We start from the raw sequence: 24218 nt of genomic DNA on the forward strand, positions 1-24218 counted from the left end.
CTGAAATGGCTTAGTCACTTAACGTTTTACTGCTTACTCGAAAGATCAAAAATGACCTCCAGAGATGACACTGCCCCTCAACATCCTGGGTAGGATAGCACTACATAAAATGATGGTATTTCCCCGGTTCCTCTACCTGCTCCAGAACTAAACTACCTCTACCCCATACCCAGGTGGTGGTTTAAGGAGGTAGACGCTGTAGCGTGGCAATTTCTATGGTATGGTACCCGGCCCCAGCTGGCACTCCGCACCTGTCAAAGAGACGTGTATGAAGGTGGTTATGGGGATGTCCAACCGATATCTATATTACCTAGCAATGCACCTGCTGGTGATTAACGACTGGATGAGGGGGGGCTGGTCTGACCCTGCATTACAGCAGGAACTCCTGACGATGGGCTTCCCTGGCTTGCTCGAGATGCTATACGGTAACCCCCTGCCCCGCAGAATCCCAGAGGTGACCAGAGTGGTACTGATGGGTTGGAGGGAGGCGCAGAGGTCGACGAGTTGGTGGCGCCGTCTTACCCAACAAACCCTGCTGTGGCATGGGAGGTGGCTGGAAGAGGTCTCTGCCCTAGAGGGATGGTCCTCCCTGAATTTAGCATCATAGAGGCCAAGTCACTGATGAGCGGCTTGGGTTAAAGGGGGAGTGTCACAGATTTACCACTCCCTGGTCACTAACACAACTCAGACGCTGGACAGACTCCGACAGCGGTGGGAGGAATAGTTGGGTCACATAGAGGAAGAGGACTGGAGAGATGCACTGATGGCCCCTAGAACATTGACCATGACCACCTGTCTTCACGTGGTGCAAGCATACTATTTACATGCGGCCTACCTCACACCCGACAGGTTGTATAGGGCAGGTCTCCATCCACACGCAGATTGTCCCTGTTGTGCAGGCCCGATGCAGACTTTTACCATATGGTGTGGACTTGTCCACACATAGCTACCTATTAGCGGGCGGTGGCGGCTGAAATCTCCACAATCTTGCAAGTGGAGGCTGCCCCGTTGCCGCTTTTATTGGGGGTCATGGAGGGAGTGGGGTCCAGTAGAGCGGAGCAGATCTTTTTGGGTGTGGCCTGTCTGGTAGCCAAGAGAGACATTGCAGCTGGCTGGAAAGCAGAGACGGCACCGGCACTCGCAAAGTGGACCCGTGGTGTGGACTGGTGTGCCCAAAAAGAAAAACTAGTATATGAGGTGAGAGGGTGCCCAGCTAAATACGAGGGAGTATGGGGGAAGTGGACGGCCGCTTTGGGAGAGTATTCAGGGGCTATGTCTTAAGTGCCATAGCTGTGGTGTGCCCTGTTACTGACCATTATGACCTATGGAGCGGCCAAATGGCGGTGACCGCAGTAGCCGCCCGCCGCGGTCAGAATGACCGCCTTAGTGTTTTTTTGTAAGAGCCCCGTGCAACATTTATCTCTACTGTATTCCCCTTGTCCAGCGCTCCCAGGAGCTGAGTCTTTGCCAGCTGACAGGTCTTTGAAAACCACCTTGGTGGTTTGTAAGTGGCCATCCCTCTGCGTCTTACCACCATGAAAAGAGGTCTCAGTCAATCCATCAAACTACAATGCAGCTGGACAAAGTTAACCAATGGAGAATAAGTAGACACCAAGGGAGACAGATTGTCTATGACCCTATGATAAATTGTAGTCTGAACCTTTATATCATTTTCCACCGCTGCCCACCTTCTTCTTGTTGTTAGTTACCTTGGTGTTACTACCCATTACCCACGGAGGCAAGCAGAGTTATTTCAAGTAACTATAACTCATGCCCTAAAATAACTATAACTTGCGCCCTCGCCCTGCACTGCTACTCACCACAGATATTACAGAACTCATGACATATTTTATAACACCATTGATAATGTAACTGCAACATTTGCAGTAACATAATTGAAGAGATAACTGTGCATTACTGGGAATCGAGGTATAGTTACCTTAGGGTACGAGTTATAGTTAGTTCAAATATGCTTTTGTATGTTTAAAATGTGAACTATAACGTCCCTGTATTCCCTGTTTTTTTAAGTGAATTTAAATATATATATATTTATAAACCTCCCCCCCCCCCTTTGTGGTATACCTGGTGGCCTACTGGGATTCCTGCTTGTGGATCATAGCATGCTGCAACCCACGAGTAGGAATCTGTTTGTGAGAGGCATCGCTAGAAAGAGGAGACTCTCCCCTTTTCAGTGATGCCTCACACAAACATGGGGAGGCATCTAAAATTCCCCCAAAACCCACTGGATGCAGCTCTTCTCTGCTTCTCTGTAGGTGGTCCGATGGGGGCTTGTAATGTTGGGGCAGGGAGGGACGCAGTAACGATTCTGCATCTACCCCGAGGAGGGTGGTGGGGGGGGGGAAGAGTCCTCCAGTGCTTTACAGAAGATTCATTAAAGCCCTCACCGGTGACGGTCAATGACTGTCAGACGCATGAGGGAGGGTGTGTGTGTGACGCCCATTGGCCGTCACAAGCACTTATTGGTTTGAGTGACTATTGTGTTTAACATATATTTTTCAAACTAAATAAGGCATGCCTACTGGCATTTATGGAGACTTTTCATACTAAACATATCCGGCCTATAATATTGATAATTGGCTTTACAGTGTAACCAACACATGCCTGCAGTATTATTCATAGGCTGTCACAAAATGTAAAAAGAATACAAGCATTATTTTTCAGTGGAAGCACAAAACGTCTGCCTACTCAAAAGCTGTACTCAAGGAAAACAATGAGCAAACCATCCCCACTCTTTATTCTCACCCATGTGTTACTATAGAGAAATTGGATGGTCCTTAACAGTGGTGATGATGTATCTCACTGGATCAGTTTTTCCCACAGTTTGCTTCTAGGGATGCAGTCAAATGCAGATTTAAAGTCTACAAAACAAAAATATAGGAAGATGCGAACGGATTGTGTGTTACTATATTGAGCGATTACTTACTGGTAATCTCATTTACCACAATTAAGGTCCTCCTCGTCCCAGTCATTACAGTATGAGGCAGTTTCACCTCCCAACAGGCACTCTAACACGCTAGTATTTTTATTTTTAGTGAATAAAAGCCCCTCCCCACCTGCCTCCATGCCTGCTAGTAACACGACCAAACACAACAGTAGAGGGAGAAGGCAGTGGACAAGACGGGGAGGAGGAGGACGTTAATCAGGGCAATGAATATTACCGGTAAGTATTGGCCCATTACCTCCTCATGGGTCCTCCTCATCCCAGTCATTACAATATAAGGACTTCACAAGCGCAAGCAAGTAATAAGCTTGACAGAAAGACAGCAGGAAACCAAACTGTAACAGTTAAGCTTATGACAAGGCTGCCGTACTACAACAGCCAAATGAATCATATAAGCATGCAGTTAACAAGAAGATAAAACCTCCTGTGACAAAGGGAACCGCACAGAAAATGCGGGCGCAAACGCCAGAGCCAACCACAAAACCATTCAATCAGGCAGAACATCAGAGAGGGATTGGACACCAGGAAACCCCCAGAATGGCCAACCGAAAAGCCATCCCAACAGAAAACCACAGAAAAGCAGCTTTAAACAAAGAGCCACAAAAAGGCAAGAGGAGACCAGAAGAACAGAAGGCAAGACCTAGGCTGGAAGACTAACCAGAGAACCCACAAACTCTCTAGCAAATACCCCACCAAAGGAGCAACCCCAGCCAGAGCAGCGCCAGACCCCAAAAAGGTCATATAGCAGCCCACTGAGCAGCCAAAGTAGAGGGGCCGAAGCATCAAAGACCAACAGAATCTACTCTGGAACCCACAAACCACACACCACTGCACATTGGGACCCCAGCGCATAATGCAAGAGATAAAAGTCGAATTCTACAGGACTTCCGAACAACGGCTGCCAAAAGAGAACACCCCATTGGCCCCAACACCAAACACCCAAGAGCCAAGCCAGCAAAAAGAGGTGACAGACGGGGCAAGGACAGCAATGGAAACCAAAGTGGGGGTGGGCAACCCAAAAAAGGTCCTTCAGGACAAACTGGAGCAACTGAGGAAACCAAAGGCGATGAGTCCAAAAAGGCCATAGAGGAGTACCAGCATAATCTCCACCTGAGTCCTCTACTGCACCCATGGAGGAGGAATTGGAAGGGATACATACAGAATTCATGAGGGGCAAGGAAACAAAAAAGCAACCACCTGACCAACCTTGGGAACTGACTCACCCTGAGCAGAACTATGGAAGTAGGTCTGTGTGGGGAGAGGCAAAAAGAGTGAGCCAAGAAACCCTGAACAGGAGACAAAGGACCCTGAAAGGGGCCAAGGAGATGAAAGAGCAGCCACCTGACCAAGCCAGGGAACAGACCAACCCTGAGCAGATCTATGGAAGTAGGGCTGTGTGGGGTGAGGCAAAGAGAGTTAGCCAAGAAATCCTGAACAGGAGAAATTGAAAAGGGGGACAGAGGAGTGTAGATTATGGCACAAATCATTGGCAAAGAACAGCCACTGAGGAAGAAATCAGCATACAATGCTAGGAGAGGAGACACCCTCCAGGAACAAGCAGGGACGCCAGATGATCTGGAGGCGACTCAAGGACCAACCCAGTGATGCAAAATAGCAACTAGCCACCCGAAAGGAGGATGCACCTGCAGAATCGCCACTGCAACTGGGACAGAAACACCGGAACAATCTACCAAACTGCAGCCAACTCCAGCCAACTGTAGGGATGAACCCATACCCTCTGGGACCATTTGCTTCAAATGACCCCAGAGTGGCCTCCCAACCCCACTGACCGGCATCTATGGGCAAGAATAAAGGAGGAGGGAGCTGAAAATAATCCCCCTCCAAGGGAGCATCAGGGGAGAGAAATATGCAAGGGCCAGTGGGACAACAGTTGATGGATGACAGGACAGAGAGGGGATGAGCCTAAGGACTGACCACAGTGGTAGATGCCCTTAAAGCCCCGACACTCACCCACATCGAAACTGGAGTCCACTGCAGCAACAAGAGAACCGTCAAGAGACCTTCCAGAGCCTCACTCCGGTAGCAGGCAGACACCATCCATTCGGCATTGAAGAATAGTGACGCGAAAAAAGCAACCGCCATACCAGGGGCCGATTATGCATGGGTCAGTCAGAATCGCAAATGAAGCCTCCACTGCCAGTAGAGGCCTAGTAAGAAGGGAAACCCATAGCTAACAACTGTTAAGGAAAGGAAACCCAGGGAACCCCTGAAGCCAGAAACACCTACCGCCGGAGCCAAGACCAAAGGTGCGAGGAGCAGGTGATAGACTAATTGGCTGAGAGCCACAAAGCCCAAGATGGACCAGAAGGAAGCATCTGGCCTGCGGACCAAGAAATGGATGGGCGGTGCAGATATTCACATAAAACACACACTACCCTCAGCAGGCGAATACTGTTTAGTCAATTTGAAAAGAAATGTACAAACACAGCATAAAGGAACAAAACCACACTGTAGGAAGTTGGCTCTGTATATACTATCTCAAAGTAAGAGATGGTGTGCACAGAGTCCAAGGGTTCCCCTCAGAGGTAAGATAGTGGCAAAATTAGATAATTCTAATACTCCATTTTGTGGTAGAGTGGTCGAGCAGTAGGCTTATCAGAGGGCAGTGTTAAGCATTTGCTGTACACACACAGGCAATAAATGAGGAACACACACTCAAAGACTTAACTCCAGGCCAATAGTATTTATATAGAAACATATATTTTCTTAATTTATTTTAGAACCACAAGTTTCAAGATTTGAATTGGAGCAGTAACATACACAGTTTTAGTTAAAATTACAATAAGCTATTTAAAAAGTGGACCCTTAGTGCAAAAATCAACAGTTCATGGGGGAGGTAAATAATGGTTAGTTTTTCAGGTAAGTAAGGCACTTACAAGTTCAAGTTCCTGGGCATAGGCAGCCCACCGTTGGGGGTTCAAGGCAACCCCAAAGTTACCGCACCAGCAACATAGGGCCGGTCAGGTGCAGAGGTCAAAGGAGGGCCAAAAACACATCTTCAGAGGGAAGACCAGGGGGGTTTTGTAGAGCACTGGGGGGAACACAAGTAGGCACACAAAACACACCCTCAGCGGCACAGGGGTGGCCGGGTGCAGTGTGCAAAGCAGGCGTCGGGTTTGTAATAGAAATCAATGGAGGGACCCGGGAGTCACTCTAGCGGTGCAGGCAGGGCACAGGGGGCTTCTCAGGTCAGCCACCGACTGGGCTAGGCAGAGGGTCGCCTGATGGTCACTCCTGCATTGAAATTCGGTTCCTTCTGGTCCTGGGGGCTGCGGGTGCAGTGCTTGGTCAGGGCGTCCGGTTCCTTGTTACAGGCAGTCGCGGTCAGGGGGAACCTCTGGATTCTCTTTGCATGCGTCGCTGTGGGGTTCCAGGGGGGTCGTCTCGGGCTACTCACGAGGTCGCAGTCGCCTGGGAGTCCTCCCTGTAGTGTTGGTTCTCTGGAGCTCGAGCCGGGGGCGTCGGGTACAGAGGGTAAAGTCTCACGCTTCCGGCGGGAAGAGTGAGTTCTTTAAAAGTTGCTTCTTTGTTGGAAAAATGTTGCTGTGGGTGAACAGTGCTGCTGTTCTCTGGAGTTTCTTGGTCTTTCGGGTTTCAGGGCAGTCCTCTGAGGCTTCAGAGGTTGCTGGTCCCTGTCGGATGCGTCGCTGAGCAGTTTTCTTTGAGTCAGGAGACAGGCCGGTAGGGCTGGGGCCAAAGCAGTTGTCGTCTCCATCGTCTCTGCAGGGCTTTCAGGTCAGCAGTCTTTCTTGTTGTTGTAGGTTGCAGGAATCTGATTTCCTGGGTTCTGGGGTGCCCCTAAATACTGAATTTAGGGGTGTGTTTAGGTCAGGAGGGCAATAGCCAATGGCTACTGTCCTGGAGGGTGGCTACACCCTCTTTGTGCCTCCTCCCTGAGGGGAGGGGGGCACATCCCTAATCCTATTGGGGCAATCCTCCAATCTCAAGATGGAGGATTTCTAAAGGCAGGGGTCACCTAAGCTCAGGACACCTTAGGGGATGTCCTGACTGGTGGGTGACTCCTCCTTGTTTTTTCCATTATCTCCTCCAGCTTTGCCACCAAAGTGGTGGCAGTGGCAGGAGGGGCGGGCATCTCCACTAGCTGGGATGCCCTGGGGTGCTGTAACAAAAGGCATGAACCTTTGAGGCTCACCTCCAGGTGTTACAGTTCCTGCAGGGGGAGGTGAGAAGAACCTCCACCAAGTACAGGCTTTGTTCCTGGCCACAGAGTGACAATGAGACTCTCCCCATGTGGCCAGCAACTCGTCTGGTTGTGGCAGGCTGGCAGAAACTGGTCAGCTCAGCACTAGGAGTCGGACTGGTATTCAGGGGCCATCTCTAAGATGTCCTTTGGGTGCATTGCACAATAAATTCCACACTGGCATCAGTGTGCATTTACTGTGCTGAGAGGCTTGGTACCAAACTTCCCAGATTTCAGTGTAGCCATTATGGAACTGTGGAGTTTGTGTTTGACAAACTCACAGAAAATATACTCTTTATGGCTACCCTGCACTTACAATGTCTAAGGTTTTGCTTAGACACTGTCGGGGCATAGTGCTCATGCACATATGCCCTCACCTGTGGTATAGTGTACCCTGCCTTAGGGCTGTAAGGTTTGCTACAGGGGTGACTTACCTATGCCACATGCAGTGTGAGGTTGGCATGGCACTCTGAGGGGAGTGCCATGTCGACTTAGTCATTTTCTCCCCACCAGCACACACAAGCTGTGAGGCAGAGTGCATGTGCTCAGTGAGGGGTCCCCAGGGTGGCATAATACATGCTGCAGCCCTTAGAGACCTTCCCTGGCATCAGGGCCCCTGGTACCAGGGGTACCATTTACAAGGGACTTATCTGAGTGCCAGGGCTGTGCCAATTGTGGGAACAAAGGTTCCGTTTAGGGAAATAACACTGGTACTGGGGCCTGGTTAGCAGGGTCCCAGCACACATTAAATCATAACTGGCATCAACAAAAGGCCAAATGTCAGGGGGTAACCATGTCAAGAAGGCATTTCCTTAGACACACGAAATAGAACTGAAGCCTAGCGCATTCTCTTACCTGTCATCAGACAGGAAAACAAGCAGTCATGGAGGTGGGTGGGAGGGGCTTTTATTCACATGTTAGGTAGCCTGTCGGGAGGCAGGACCGCCTCATACTCTAATGACTGGGACGAAGAGGACCTATGAAGAGGTAATGTCATACATATTCAAATGTAAAATATGTTATGTCCTGCTTTTTGTAGATCTGTTCTCATCCGACAGTCTTGTTGCACATGTTACTGGATGTTTGTGATGTAATGTAGATTTCCATAGGGCCTTCATGAAGGAAAGTTTACATCTTATTAAAGATATGGAGGTGAGTATTCTGCTTTCTTCTATTGCTTTAATACTTATATAACTGCAGCCAAGAAAGGATAGAAATAATCACACTTTGCATAAGGCCTATAACCAATTGATCAATGAAAAGAAAACATAGTACAAAAGAATATCAGTCAATCAACGATAAGCCATACATAGAATACCTATGACTGACCACAAGCAGACCTCTTGTGTGGGAAGATGGACCGAAGTATTATGAAATAAAGGAAGAAAAAGGAAAACCATGGAAATAGCCAACAGATTAAAAAATGTTCTTGAGACAGTCCTGTGAAAGGTATTTTCCTTGAGACAGGATATACAGAGATAGCCAAACATCATCAGGGATTTGCTGGTTTGGAAAGTAAGGCTGAAAACCAATATCAAATTAGTTCTTTCGATATTAAAATAAACCCAGAGGAGTAAACTGTCTCCCTGAGATAGCTAACTCTTACTTGAAAAAGGCACCAAATTGAATCTAAACACAAATGGATTGTTAATTTAGCAGAAAGCATCTTCATAGAAAAACATGTGCTATTTGACCTAATGTTAGACATACTAGTAAGGACTTTAACATCCCACAACTGACTGTTCTTGGAAAGGGGAATATTACAAAAATGTACTCTTTTTAACAGTTCACAGAAGTTACTGAATGATAAGTGTTAACCGTTCTGTAAGTTTTACCTTGACTGGCTAGAGAAGCTAGAAAGTTTGTAATCAAGCTGACATCTCCTGAAAAGGAAACAACAGACCTTCCCAGAGACCAGCTTGGCAGAACTCTATAAGCAGAGAGATAGGCTTTAGACTTTCATGGTGCCCAAGGCTTTCTAATGTAGCCTCTGCAGGTTCTGGCAAGATTCCTGGTGCTTTCTAAGTTTGCCAAATATTTTCCAAGCTGCCAATGACAATGTTTGATTCCTGACCAGATTGTGCATTTTTCCCTGAGAGTTGAGGAAAAGTTTCGGAAGGATGGTATGATGACTAGACAATCCACAGTTAGTTCTAGGTGAGTTGATCATAATGAAAAGAGTGATGGCGTAAATGATTCTCTGACAATAATCCAGAATGAAAGAATCTGTTGCTGTTGCCAACATATCTGGTGTCCAGATGAAAAAGGATGAGAGGACCCCATTTATAAGGGGGATTTCTGCAGATGGAAGAAGTCATGAAGAAATCTGAAATGCCAATTCATGACTAAACTGATATTTCCATGGAGATACTCAAACACTGATAATTCATGTTTAAGGCAGAACTCACAAAAACTCCATGCTAGTTCTGCCAGTGGTTTCAAATTCATCCCTCCTACATGTCAGCCATCACATTGTGTATGTGGAGTAGAATGGAACTACTAACGTTGTTCTTTGCGAAACCTTGAATGTCGAAGAAGTGGGCAAGTATCTCTAAACAATTTATGTACATGCAAGACCCATATTCTGACATTGTGACTCCAGTTGAGAATTACCAAATCGGTGCTCTCACCTGTCAGATTTGCATCTGGTTCTAATAGTAGATCTGGGGAGAAACAGAAAATGGTACCTCTGTTCTAAGTGTCCGGATGGTCCAATCACCATTGGAGTTCTTATTGAGAGTCTGCACAAAGTGCAATTACATAAAAATAAGCCAAACATTTGCAGTGTGAGAACTTTCAATCTCTGCAGAGCACAATTGTGCAGAGGACCTAGAAATCCTGCTTCTATTAATAAGGATAAAAGACCTATTATTCTATTAGGAAGGATAAATAATGGATATTGAATGCTTCTGAAGAACCTAAAAAAAGCTCAGCTTTTATGGTGTTTACTTTGGGTTAAAGAAGCTGCAGAGTGGAATCCTCTAAATTTAGCAGGAACCAAAGTTCAGCAGAAAGCCTGAGCCTTGAAGAAGGAAGGAAGCAGTGTTTACCTGTTGACACAGAACCAAGAGGTTCTGTATCAAAATCAATATGTCAAAATAGATTATGAATTAAATTCCTTAGGATATCAGCATTGAAACCACAGGTTTCAAAATATATATTTGTAAAGCACCAGAGTGTTAATGACAAGCCAAAAATAATGCAGGCAAATTGGTAAGTTCAGTTATTCCATCTGAAATTTAGAAATGTCCTGCACTTTGGATGGAGATTGAGGGAGACATCCTTGAAAAGAAGATGCATAAAGCTCTATGAAATGGCCTTTAACTAAAGTCAAAATCCCAGGATCTGCTGTGATACATTGCAATTTTGGAAAGAAATGTGCTAACTGAGGATGTATGATATGTTGCCCAGAAATTAAATTTACTGTCCGGACTTAGAAGATTTTGGCATACATGCCCAAATGTTTCTGAACTTCATGCCTGTTTGATTGAAGAAATGGGGTCTGAATGCCTGTGAGGGGAAGTCGGGCCCCTGAAGGATTAAAAATGTGAATAATAGCTGGCAAAGTGACTCCTCTTCTGATGACCCTGGCAAATACACACTGGGAAAAGACTCCCGAAAGAATGCTGGGTATTATCCAACGAAACAAAAGTAGCAATGTTTTTGCTTAGATCCTTGATGAATGAACCTCAAATGACCATTCCGTCAGCTTAAACATCAGCTTCTATTGTCCACTTAGAAAGATCACATGCATCAATCGTGGAATTCTATAGTTAAGCTAATTCTGTAATATCCAAAATACAAGTTAAAGGTCCAACCATATCCAGTAATATATCTAGGCAATTCGAACAGGCTTTCTCAATTCCTTTACTTTGATTGCAGTGTATTAATTTAGGGCCAAATATAGATTGACCCTCAATGTCTAACACAATATTAAGAACTGGATTCCCAAACACTGAGGTGGAAGGAGAGATCTTTTGCTTCTTTTGTAATGGTCCAAACCAGAAATTAGAATCATCCCCAAGGGTGCCCAAGACATCATCATTATCAGTGTCATCATCCATGTCATGAATCTTATGGATAAAATCTGTGGAAGAGAACGTATTGTACCACTATCACAGCCACCCTCCCCAGTGGGAGGCCCAAGAGGAGCACAGCCTTCATCTATGTAGAAGAACCCTGACCAACAAAAGAGGATCCATTGGAAGATGACTTTTGATTATCAGAATCATTAGTATTAATGGCTAACTTGGTTGTTAGACCTATCAGCTTGTGGCGTAGTTTCCCCTGTCTTTTTGGCTTCTGATCTCCTGTTTTGATACTGTGCTGAACTTCGTTTTTGCAGGCTTTAGGACTCTGGGCACTTTATCACTGCTGACCAGTGCTAAAGTGCAAGTGCTCTCTGTCTAAATTGGATTGGTAATTGGTTTATCCATTATCGGCAGATCTGATTTACTAGTAAGTCCCTAGTAAAGTGAACTAGAGGTACCCAGGGGCCTGTGGATCAAATGCTACTAGTGGGCCTACAGCACTGATTGTGCCACCCATATGAGTAGCCCTGTAAACATGTCTCAGACTAGCCACTGCAGTGTCTGTTTGGGCAGTGTGGAACTGCCAGTTCAACCTCGCAAGTGTACCCACTTGCCTGGCCCAAACCTTCTCTTTAACTAAATCTAAGTCACCCCTAAGGTAGGCCCAAGGCAGCCCCACGGACACTGTGCAGTGTATTGAAAAGGTAGGACATGTACTACTGACTTTTACATGTCCTGATAGTGAAATACTGTTTCATTCGATCTTCACCATTGAAAGGCCCATCTCTCCCATAGGTTATCATAGGAATTGCCTTCAAATATCTTTTAAGTGTAATGTCCCGTTGGGAGCAGATAGAGATGTGGAGTTTGGAGTCTCTGAACACACAATTTAAAAATACATCTTTTGGTGAAGTTGGTTTTTAAATTGTAAGTTTGAAAATGCCACTTTTAGAAAGTGGGCGTTTTCTTGCTTAACCACTGTGCGCCTCTGCCTAGCTGTGGAATACACATCTGGGTCAGGATGGCAGTTGAGCTGTTTGTGAATTCACTCTAGACAGTCACACAAAGGGAGCTGAGGTGTGCCCTGCATAGCCTGATGGGTCTTCCTCTGCTAGAATGGAGGGAGGAGCTGACACTTTCACCTGAATAGGGCTGAGCCTGTCCTTACACACAGCAGTCTCCAACCCTCTGGAGTGTGTCTGGGGCCAGGGCAGGAAAGGCAGGGCATTGTGCACCACAAAGACTTTCCTCTGAAGTTTGCCTACTTCAAAGAAAAAAATAGTATTAAGTATTGTGCGCCTGAGACCACAGCTCCAGAACACTTCTAGACTAGGGACATTCTGCCAGGAAGAAGAGCTGGCTGCTGTAGGAGGAATTGCCACTCTGCCTGTTGCTTTGTTGTGCTGGCCTGCTGCTTGCTGCTTCAGCCCTGGGAGTGAAAGGACTTGACTGTGCTTTCTATATCCTGCTTGTCATGGTTATTAAAAAGCTTGAACTGAGCTTGCCTCCTGTTAAGAAGTCTCAGGGGCATCAAAGACTTCACCTGCCAGTGCCTTGACTCTTCTGCTTCTAGTCCTGAATTGCCAAGTGGTGCCAAATCCAGTCCCTTGGCACTGGGAAGTGGAAACTAGTGTCCTGAGGAAGAAAATCCATGCATCGGATGGCCGTGGCTGAAAATCGACGCATTGCTGGGCTTGCTGCAGAAGAATCGATGCAGGGCCTGCCTTGCAGCTGAGAATCGATTTAGTGCCTGCGTTGAGGTGGAAGGATCGATGCAGCGCATGTAGGACCGATACAGTGCCTGTTCCACCGCGGCTCTGTCATCACTGTGCGTCTGGATTTTCTCATGCATCGCCCCTAGGTGTCATTTTTGCATCGACCCTGCACTGCCGCAAGGAACCAAGGCTGCGTGACCGGAGACCGAGAGGAACCAACGCATCACCACTCCTGCAAGGGGAGAATCAATGCATCACCTCCCTGCCAGTAAGGGACCAATGCATCCACCTCACCTGCGCAGTAAAGAACTGATGCATCGCTTTGTTTTCTGGCTCCTCACCTCCTCTGCGACCTGCATCGTTTTTGTTTTTGGGGCATCCCAGGTAGTGTGTGTAAAAAAAAAAGAGACAACCATTGATTCCCCTGGATTAGGACTCTTCACAACTTTTTAAAAGTGATATATTTTCTTGTGTATGTTGGATTTTTGTCATTTTGGTCTTGTTTATTCAGATAAATATTGGCTATGCTACTCTGTTTTCACTGTATTAGTGTGTGTGTGTGTACAACTATTTTACACATTGGTTCTGAGATAAGCCGAAATACTCGTGCCAAGCTATCAAGGGGGTGAGCAGGAGTTATCTTAGCTGTGTGGCTCCCTTACCCTGACTAGAATGAGGGTTGCTACTTGGAAAGGGTGCAAACCACTGCCAACAAGAGACCCCATTTCTAACACTGGTCAAATCAGAATCTTACGGATCTTTGGAAGTTAAACATTTAGAAGGCACCTGTGGGAGCTTAAGTTTCCTGCTTTAACCCACAGGTTAAACCAGGAACTGTCTCAGCCTATGGATATAAACTGCCACATTTTATTCAACGTTTTTGATGACTTAAAAAAAGAAAACCTTACGACAATGAATTAAACTCAAGAAAACTCCCTTAACAGCTAGCAACTCTAATTGTGGACTCCTCACGTCAATCCCCTCCATGCCTCTTTGTTTGAAACAGATTCCTTCCACTTTGACTGTGTAGCACTGCTATCCACTTACCACTCACTAGCAACACCCCCTCGGAGTGGTAACTCCCACTCTGACTCTCTGAACTTGCAACCTCATCCAAAGCTCTCTCCTTTAATAAAGTCCTCTTAACTATTGCTCCTTGATGCAGAAGAAAGCTTTGTCTAGAAAGTGCTTCACTCATTATGAATACAATGGTGCACCCTGAATTATTGTTTACCTCCTCCTTCAGGAGAAAATACAGATTATTTTAACACCACTGCCACAGAATGCGACAAGTAAATATCTTTCCTAACTTCCCGTCAAAACAAACATTATCATGTTGGAACATATTGCTGACAAGGTGGATCTAATTATGTAAAGATCTCACAAACATTTGGACATCTCTCTGGAGGGGCACACCATGTGTTTCTCCATGTGTGCCTAGTATCAGCTATCTGGGCTATTGAGGACTGACATGGTTGCAGCAAAAGATTATACCTGTTGGGGATCCTTTTTTACCTGATGCCTGCAGAAGGAGAGATGCTCTCCTGTTTAAGATTGTCTGACAGACCTCTACAATTAAGTTTATAGCTTCATTCATGTGGGGGCATAGATATCATATGTAAGTCTCCCCTATGTGTATAGCAGGATGAGCATGAAGAGTATGTGCTGTGCCCATTTGGATCTCATGTGTGTGTATGGTACATTAGATGAAGGTTGAAGAGAGCTTGCCAGGCAGCAATGGGAATTGCGGGGCTCAATCAAAGCATTCCAGAGGTCCTCTGAAAAGAACTAGGTTCTAGGGTTTTGAGGATAAGTCAGAAGACTTTGAATTATAGGGATCTTTCTTGCCCTCTTCCTGCTCCATTCTTCCCCAAAGATGTTATCTCCAACAGGCTTTGAGATTGCTGAGTGAGGAAGCCTCTTCTAGGCCCACCCATCTTTCTGGGAGATGCAAGAGGTCAAAGAAAGTGGCTTGATCAGTCCTGTCTGAATATGCAAAAAGGAACTGCCTGAAGCCAATCCCAGATTGGATGTATGGAATCCCTAATTTTTCTGTAAATTTAAAATAATCATGGGTCAGAAACCTTCAGTCAATGTGCCAGCATGTGTCACTGACCAGTGACAAAAGTCCAACACAAGTGGAGACTGAGAACGGCGTGAGCTTTATGGTTCAGATTGTCAACTTTGCTTTCCAGATTCTGGAAAAGGAACCTGGTAATTCTACATCCTGCTAAGAAATGCCTTGAAACCAAATTGAAAGAAGGGTCCACTGCTGCTCATGAAGAGTGCTGAAGACATAAAGGAAGGCTGCCTAGAAGAGGAGGGCCATGAGGAGTTGTGCAGCCAGAAATTGGCCCAGCTGTAGCCCAGGGAAGTCCTGCATGCTAGGCTATTTGGTGAGGCCTTGTGATCATGGTTCCCCTGCAGAAAGCCCTTGAGTGAGGATCCCCAAACATGTGATTGTCTGTTGGCACGTTGATCTCCCTTTACCGAAGGAGACACCTATAAGAGACTATCGAAAACAGACAGAAGAAGCACCTCCAAGGCTTGGTGCAGCAAAGTTCGTAACTACATTCAGCTGTATATCATCAGAAGAAGCGCCTGTGATGGCTGATGATCCCAACCGCAGTCTGCAGTGTTTTAATATACACTCTTCATAGGCATCACAAGTGTGATCCAGGATAGGGTCTTCATTTGTGTGGGTGTGGATTTGGGTTTTGGACCTGAGCAATATCTAGGACTGAAGACTGTGATCCCCTCCACAAGTATGATTGTGGATTCTGCTGATCTGTGCCCAAGCAGCTTCTCCTCTACAGATCCTCAGGCAAGTGGTTGCACATAGCTATACCATAAGTGGCCGTCGCTGGATTCAATATGGGCAGGGCTTAGATGATGCTGCTGCTCCTAAGGCCTTGTATGGAAGCACACAGCAGTGGGAGCAGCACCTCTTCCTCAGATGGACTTGCACAGCAGGGGAATGCACTGTTTCTTCATTTAAAGATATAGGGCCTCATTACGAGTCTGGTGGAGGGGATTACTCCGTCCCAAAAGTAACGGTCTCCCGTCTGCCGTTTTACAGGTTCCATAGCATATAATGGAACTTGTAATATGGTGGACGGGATATCCGTCACTTTCGGGACGAAGTAATCCCCTCTGCCAAACTCGTAAAGAGGCCCATAGTGTGCAAAAAGGACACCAAGGCAGCTGCAAAGCTAGCTTACGAATCAATATACCTTACCAGTCTTAGTAATTACTTATCACCAGCCAATGTGAGTTTGATGGGTAAAAAGCACAAGTACTGAGGTAAAGTTACAAATTCAAGTCTTTATTCTATTTTTTTCTTTAGGGAAAAGGCTCTCTTTTATCCAGATGGGCTATTTTAAGATCTTGATTTTTCTGATGGATACTTCTATCTGCAGATCCCTCACATGTAGGACAATCCCAGATGCCAGATTAGAGAAGGAAACTTCAAAGTTCTTGCATCGCCATTAGGGGGCGCTGGCTTCATCTCAATGTCAGAAGTGGTGTCTGGTGATGTCACCTGAACCATATAGCGCCAGCCCTTGTGTAACAATGTCAGTTCTTTTTTTTTACCTACGGCCAAGAGCTGGAGCTTGCTCTCTCTGAGGAGGTTTCCTTTCATAAAAAATTTAAAACAGTCCAGTACCACGTCGGACCACAAATCCTGAGCCTGTGCTTCCTTTCAAAGCATGGACACCAAGGCCATAAAAGAGCAGGAGGCAAACCTCTTTATGGCCAAGGTTAGGAATGACTGTCAATGTCACAAGCGCTTGAGACATCATTCCAGGTCCCCTTCTTCATCTTCAGGGGGCAAAACGAAGAAGCACAAGAAGAATAAGAAGCTCTCCAAAGGTAAGTTGCTTCATCACTCTCCATCTCCCAAAGGACAATTGACCTGAGCGCGTGAGTTAGTCGACCCGACCCCAGGTGGTGTCCCCTTCGAGCGGCCCCACACCTGTGACTCCATTGGATACAGACCCTGATTGGATACCTTTGCACCAGGGCCTTTATTGCCAAAACAACCAACACCAGCCTTTCCAGAGTTTCCAGTGTCAAGTTTGGATCCAGCAGCATTCCTTAATGTTATATATTCAGTCTTCTTGAGGACTTTGTTGCCACCCGGTGCTCCTTTAGGCCTGATGGCTCCATACAGATGTCTAATGTTTATGTCTTAAGCTCCAACACCTCTTGGTGCCGCACCAACATATCCAAGGCTGATGCCACATTGCTTTGACCTGGCTGTTCGACACTCAAGCTCTCGATGCTGTGGACACCGCCACTGCCATTGCTGCCGCCTCGAGTACCACCATCACCTCTGGGACTGGATACAACACCACTGATGCCGCAGCATGATGTTGCTCTACAGAACAGATCCCATAAGGATGCTTAACATCTCCTGGAAGAAAAGAAGTATAGAAACCATCTCCATGATATTTTTGTTAGACTCAGATGCTTTTGACCTGTGCCCTTATGTGGATAAGGAGGATCATGCTCAGGAATTTAAAGGTCTGTATAGCCTAGACACATCTCCAGAGGTAGCTGTGGACTTCCCCATCAGCCCACAAACATCCACTGTCTCCCTTCACAAAATTATGCACATGGCTGATTAAGTGCTTACTTACAGCTTCCAACTAAAGAACCAACATCCTCACTGAGGTCCTCCCGCCATCTACTCCTGAAGCAGAACCTCTCCTCTCTTTTAACGTGACCATTCTAGAGCCTGTCTTGGCAGTATGGGAGAAGCACTCTTCCGCCCCAGCACTCAACAGGCTTGATGCCTGTCATTATTATCCTGCTTCAGGTGAGCTGCAATTCCTTTCGATCCACCCTTCACATGAGAGTCTGGTCATACAAACTTCCTGCTCTGTGACCAATCAGAAGGAGCCTCCCTGACAGTATTTTCTGACAGGGAATCTAAGTGCCCACAAGCCTAGGTCAAAAAGTACTTGTCTGCAGAGAACATGGCGCTGAAATCATTGAGTGCCAACTGCCTCTTGGCATGTTATCACCATGCCTAACCGGATATGGCTTAGAAGGTACTACCTCATGTCCTAGAAGACATGAGGAAACATTTTCAAAAGGAGATTCATGATGGCCAAAATGCCTCTCGGCACATCATTCAATAAGGACTGAGCATAGCTGACTCAGTGGCTCGGGCGATAGCAACGTTTGTTTTCTTTCAAAGACATGCCTGTTTTGGAACATCTAACTTTTCAGCAGACATCTAGGTGAATCTTCTGGCTCTACCATTCGATGGGACACGTATTTGTAGCGACAAAGCTGATTTGGCTTTGAATTGTATTAAGACCAGTAAAGCTATTGCTCACTCCCTTGGTCTCCAACTGCCTCCTCCCTCGAGTGACTTTTGCCAGTTTCAACACTTGAGGCTTCTTGAGAGGATCGTTATTTCATCACGAGCTGCAAACCCAGTGACCGTTAGCCAAATCCATTGGTCAGACAGTGCAGATGTAAATCCAAAGGAAGGGCCATGGATCCAACCTGCAATCTTCCTCCTCTTCTGCCTCTACCTCTGCAACACCTGGAAATCAGACCTTGTTTGCATCCCCAAACCCACTCAGAGCCTATAGGAGGCTGTTGTCTTCATTTCTCCGAGCCTGGGAGGCTATTTCTTTGGACCAGTGTGTTCACCAAATTGTGGAAATTGAGTGCACCCTTCTCTTCCTTCAGGCTCTAACCCCTATTCCCACCATACAGACCACCTAGCCATACTGGAACAAGGGGTGACAGTGCTCTTACAGAAAGGAGCAGTGATGTTAGTGCCAAAGCAGGAGAAGGGCCAGGGATGTTACACATGTTATTTTGTGGTGCCCAAGAAGGATGGTGGGCTGCTTCCAATCCTGGAGCCCAGGGAACTGACTGAACATCTCTCAAAAAGTAAAAGTTGAAGACGCAGACCCTGGCTGAAGTACTTCTTGGGTTGGAACATGGAGTCTGGATGTTGTCCCCTGACCTGCATAATGTGTACTTCCACATACCTATCCTGCTGTCACATCAGAAGTACTTGCCGTTTGTTGGTGGGTTATACGCACAACCAATTTGCAGTATTTACCTTTGGCTTGACACCTGCATCTCAGGTTTTCACGAATGTGATGGCAGTGGTGGAAGCCTATCTCAGGAGATTGTACATCTCAATATTCCCATTTATAGACAACTGGCTGATCAAAGCTGGTTCACCAGAGGTGGTGTTGTGCCATCTGCAGTCAACAGCATCCTTGCTGTTTAGCCTGGCATTTTCAATCAGTGAGCTCAAATCTCACCTGCAGCCCTCCCACAATCTTCAATTTATGAGGTCGATGTTAGTCATTACCCTTCTCTGCACCTTTCCTCCACCTTAAAGGATCTGCGACATTCCGAAAATTATTCCATCTTTCCAGCAAACCGCAAGCGGTCCAGTCTTGAGAGTGTCAAGATTGTTAGGTCTTGGGTGTTCTCTGCTCCTATCCTTCTTATTTGTAATCATGTGACAATGTTTTCTCTTGTTGGAAAAAGCCCTTTTATTGTTTGGGGCATTTCCTTTATTTGGAATGGTGCCGTTATTTTATACTTTTGTGCTCTTATATCTTGTAATGTTTGCTATAATTTTAAACAATCCTGCAATCAGAATACATTTTGAAATTTGCTAGGTATGCTTGCTTCCTGTGTTCTCCTAGTCATGTATGCACATTGGCACATGAGAGCCCAGCATGGTGCCTCTGCAGGCAGTTGCTACAGTCAGGGGAAACCAGTACCAAGAACAAATTCTTCACATCAACCTACTGTAATTGTGAGTGATTCGGCTGGCGATCAAGGCCTTCCTCCCCTCCATTTGAGGTTGGTCCATCCAGAACTTGACAAACAACACCACCATGATGTGGCATGTCAATGAGCAAGGGGAAGAAAGATCTCACTTCCTTTTTTTAAGATTTGAATGCATGTATGGCTTGAAATCTAGGGTATCTAATTTTTTGCTTGGAACAGATTTAACGCTGTAAGAGCGAAGGCATTCTCAAATAACCTGAGGTAAGCCTCCTGTAATACCCAAATAAACCCAAAAAGGCTCCTTTATCATAAGACTGAGAGATTTTAATAACGCTTTCCCACACCTCATGGCAAGTGTCTTGCTTTTATTTACTAGTAACCCTAGTTATTCCATGTAGGATACAAATCGAGTTAGTAACTGCTGTAGTGCTAGAGGTGTACGTGCAATAAGCATGGAATCATCAGCATAGAGCAGGGCGGGGATTGGGCGATGTCCTATTTGGGGCAAACGTTTACAATCAGCACTTAATGTACTGCCCAAACTATTAATGTATAAAGAAAAAAAGAAAAGGAGCCAGAACGCATCACTGCCTTACCCCTCCTCTATGCTTAATGGTTGGGTACATTCACCAGATAATCTGTATTGCACTCTGGCCCTACAGCCCTGATACATTTGCCTGAGGAATTGTATAATCGATGGGTCCACCCTATGATTCATCATAGTAACCCACAATTTACTGTGAATTACATAGTTAAACACGTCTGACAACTCAACAAAAGCCAGGTATAGTCTCCTTTGTTTGATAATACAACATTTCTCAATCAGCATCTTTAAACTGAGACCCTGCTCAATGGTCCCTACTCCAGCACAAAACTCATACTGTAGATCAGATTGGATGTTCTTCTCCTGAGCCCAATCCTGTAATCTTTCCAGGACAATACGACCAGCCACTTTCACCATGGAATCTAACAAGAAGATAGGCCAGTAACAGGTTGAACTATGCCTATCCCCTTTTTGAAAGATTGGCACAGTGAGAGAGTCCATCCAAGACCCTAAAAAAAAAAAACTTTACAGCATGTGTTTTGCACTTGAGTGAGCTGTGGTCCCCAAAGGCTGATTCTGGCTTTAAATAAGTCTATAGGGATAAGATCTAGCCCCAGCACCTTACCACCATTACTTGCACTTACGGCTGTGATGACTTCCTCCAAAGTAAATTCAATATTAATTGGAAAGTTAGCAGGGGCAAGGGAACAACTACCAAGGGCCTCATGGTCGACTGAACTTAACTTATCAGAAGGACTTGAATAAATGACCAACAAATTTGAGATCCAATCAGCCTCACCAATTGCAATTTCCAGGTGTTGTCCATCATCTGGCCTAAAATAAGGGGAATTAATTACACACCAGAATGAAGTAAAATATTTTCTGAGGTTGTTTTTTTGTAATTTATCCCACAATTCTTCTTTCAGCACTTTTTTCCTCCAACTTAAGACACATTTGTATTTTTCCCTAGCAGCCAGGATTTCATTGATGCAGCATGGACTTTTGTGTAAGGCTGTTTTCAATATACTGTGGGCCGTAGTACAGGATCCATCAAACCACCCCTTTTTTTGTAATTATTATTTCCCCTGCTGGGAACTAACAATCCATCCTTAATGCCCCTGGAAATGCTCTGGAAACCCTCTATAATGGCCTCAGGACCGGTGCCTATATCTAAACAATTCTCAAAATCCTGTTTATTACTACAAAACTCCTGGGAATTAATCTGGGACCATCGCAAAGTACACCCATTTTGCCTTGAAATTTACATATCACCCACTGTGCAATGGTTTGAATGTATCAACTAGACTCACCAATCCTTGGACAGTAAATCCAACTCAAAACTCAAAGGTTAATGGTCACTATATGCAATAGTATGGGTAGTAAAATTACCAACCCTTGCATGCCTATTTGTTATCAATATGTAATCTAGCACCAAATGTTTCCCTTGTTCATTAAATGTGTACGTAAATGGAACTGACAGGGAGCCAATCTCATTACAAAATGCCAAATCAATATTAAAAAGAAACTCATTCAGTTGTTCACCATAAAGGGAGTGAGTAAAATGTGAAGGCCCATCAATCCCCCTTTCACTTAGGCCGCAGATCTTATTGAAATCCATAGTTCAACATTAAAATCCCCACCCCACAAAATTATCACATCCTTATAAATCCAATTCCTAATAGCTTCAAAATCGATGTCTAATTGACTCAGAACTGAACTGGCCTCCTTCTTTGGGATATTATTATAAAAATGAGTTCATGCCAACACACACGGAGCTGAAAATTCAACAGTAACAATTTGATAAAAAGGGCTGCAGAGCCACCACTGCGACACTGAAAGCCTTCAAGGAGTTTGAAATATAGGTACAAATTCCCTCCTTCGCTCTCCCTGAATCCAATGGCACCGCAGGGGTATAAAAGGTTCTATAAAAATTTAGATGAACTGGGTTTACTGTCCAAGTCTCTTGAAAACAGAGTATGTCAAAACAGTTTACAAAATCACCCCAATCTGCTATTACCGGTTTAGTCAACAAACCTGCCACATTCCAGAATGCTACCCTTGTCTTCGCTGTGCCAAGTACCAGTCTAGTAACACGAAGGTTTTCCAGGGAGTTATGACTTAACCCTGTCCCCTCCTCTAGCAAGCTGTGCGGGGGATCTGTTGCACCATTATCACCAGGGCTATTAATCTCTTCTGGCCTATCACCTAATAGACCAGAGGGAGACGCCACCCTATCCCCTATCGAAGGTGTAGCGATAACATCAAGTCAATCTACTCCTTCTTTGCCTTTGAGACCTGAAAAGTGATTGCTAATAATGAATGGGAAGAAGCTTACACCCAGACTGGAGGAGCGGTTAGGAGCTTCCCACATGCCATTTTAATCGATGAAAGTAACCAAGGGGCAGTACCGATATACAATTTGGCATCACCTCCCACAAACCCACTCTATTTAATATGGTTCGTACCAGGTGCAGAGTTTTAAAGTACATGACCACACAATCTCTCTGTAAAGTTTTCTGTCCCCTCCCCACCTATTTCACTTTCCTAATCATTTTAATATCACCAAACAGCTCACAAGAGAGTCCATATTTCTCCCCTAGCCAATGTATAGCTTTATTCCACAACAATATCCAATTTTCCATAGCCCCCACAGCTAGAGGGAGAGTTGGTACATTAGCCAGCACTACCAAATAAGTTGACGCAGCGGGAGGTATATCAGGAAGTTCTACATTTCCTGTCTTGTCAGCTATGACCTTGTCATTTCTGGCCTCCTATACTGATGCTATAGAGCTGTATTCCTTGGTTAAACAATCTGTATTCATTTGTACCATCTGAACGGAGTGACTACCCACGATCTGATTGCCAGACAATCCTACACCCACTGTGTGTTGCACTACATCCCCCACAGTCTGCATGACCCCGGCGTCTGTTTTATTATCCACTCCGAGGTTCAATGTGGATACCTAGGGGTGTTTAACTGCTCCTGATGCTAGGGCTGATTGTAAAAGTTCTGCACAAGTAGAGATTGTACGTTCCACCTGAATCACTAGAATCACTCTATTGGATAAAGATGTCAGTGACAATTTAACAAAAGATTCCATAGATTGCACAGTATTTAGCAACTCCTTAAACTCCTCGGATGTACCCTTAGCCAAACTTTTCCTCGTGGCAGGTTTTAATATGCCTGTGTTATTAGGTGTTTTGTGGTCTAGCTTCCTAGTCTTGACCTCCCCTGACTTGATTATTTGGGTAGGGGACGAGGCGTCCTGATACATTTTAGTGAGGGCTTAGATTCTAGTTCACCGATTAAATTAGTAGCATTATGAGCCCTATCCGTGCTATCTGTGCTACCCCTATCTACTATATCTACTGTAGAAATTACTGGTTCACAGTGGGAGGTGCCTAATGCTTCCTCCTCGGGTAAATAGGTTTTCCTCAACAGTGGTGATATGCTTCTCAATAGCCCCCATGGCCCCTGTTATATAATTTAACAAAGAAGAACACGAACGTCCCTGCTCTTGTTCCTTCACACCCAATGTTGAATGTTTTCTCTTCATCATCAATCTCTCACTTTACGTCAGCACTCGCCCAGATAAATTTGCACCCCCACAAAGTAAACCTGAATTTCAGCTTGTGATCTATCAAAAACATAAAAACCAAGGGGGGTGGCCCTGTCCTATCTCCTCCTGTCACTGAGGGCACAGGATGGGCCCTCCCTTGGCCCGAGCTATGACCGGGTGCAGCCTGCACGTGTCCCGTGCAGCGAGGTGAAGAGGCAAGCTTTATAGTGCCAAGCACTGGCACAGGCGAGAGCGATGGTCAGGCAGCCTCCTGGGACCCGAGAATGCTGGGAAATGTAGTTCTTTGGAGCACCAAAGTAAAATCAACCCGCACAGAGGGAAGAAGGGATACGCTTTGTAGCGCCAAGCACTGGCACAGGTGAGAGTGAAGCTTGGGCCACCTC

Source organism: Pleurodeles waltl, chromosome 10 (assembly GCF_031143425.1).
Source record: "Pleurodeles waltl isolate 20211129_DDA chromosome 10, aPleWal1.hap1.20221129, whole genome shotgun sequence".
Taxonomy (NCBI): Eukaryota; Metazoa; Chordata; class Amphibia; order Caudata; family Salamandridae; genus Pleurodeles; species Pleurodeles waltl.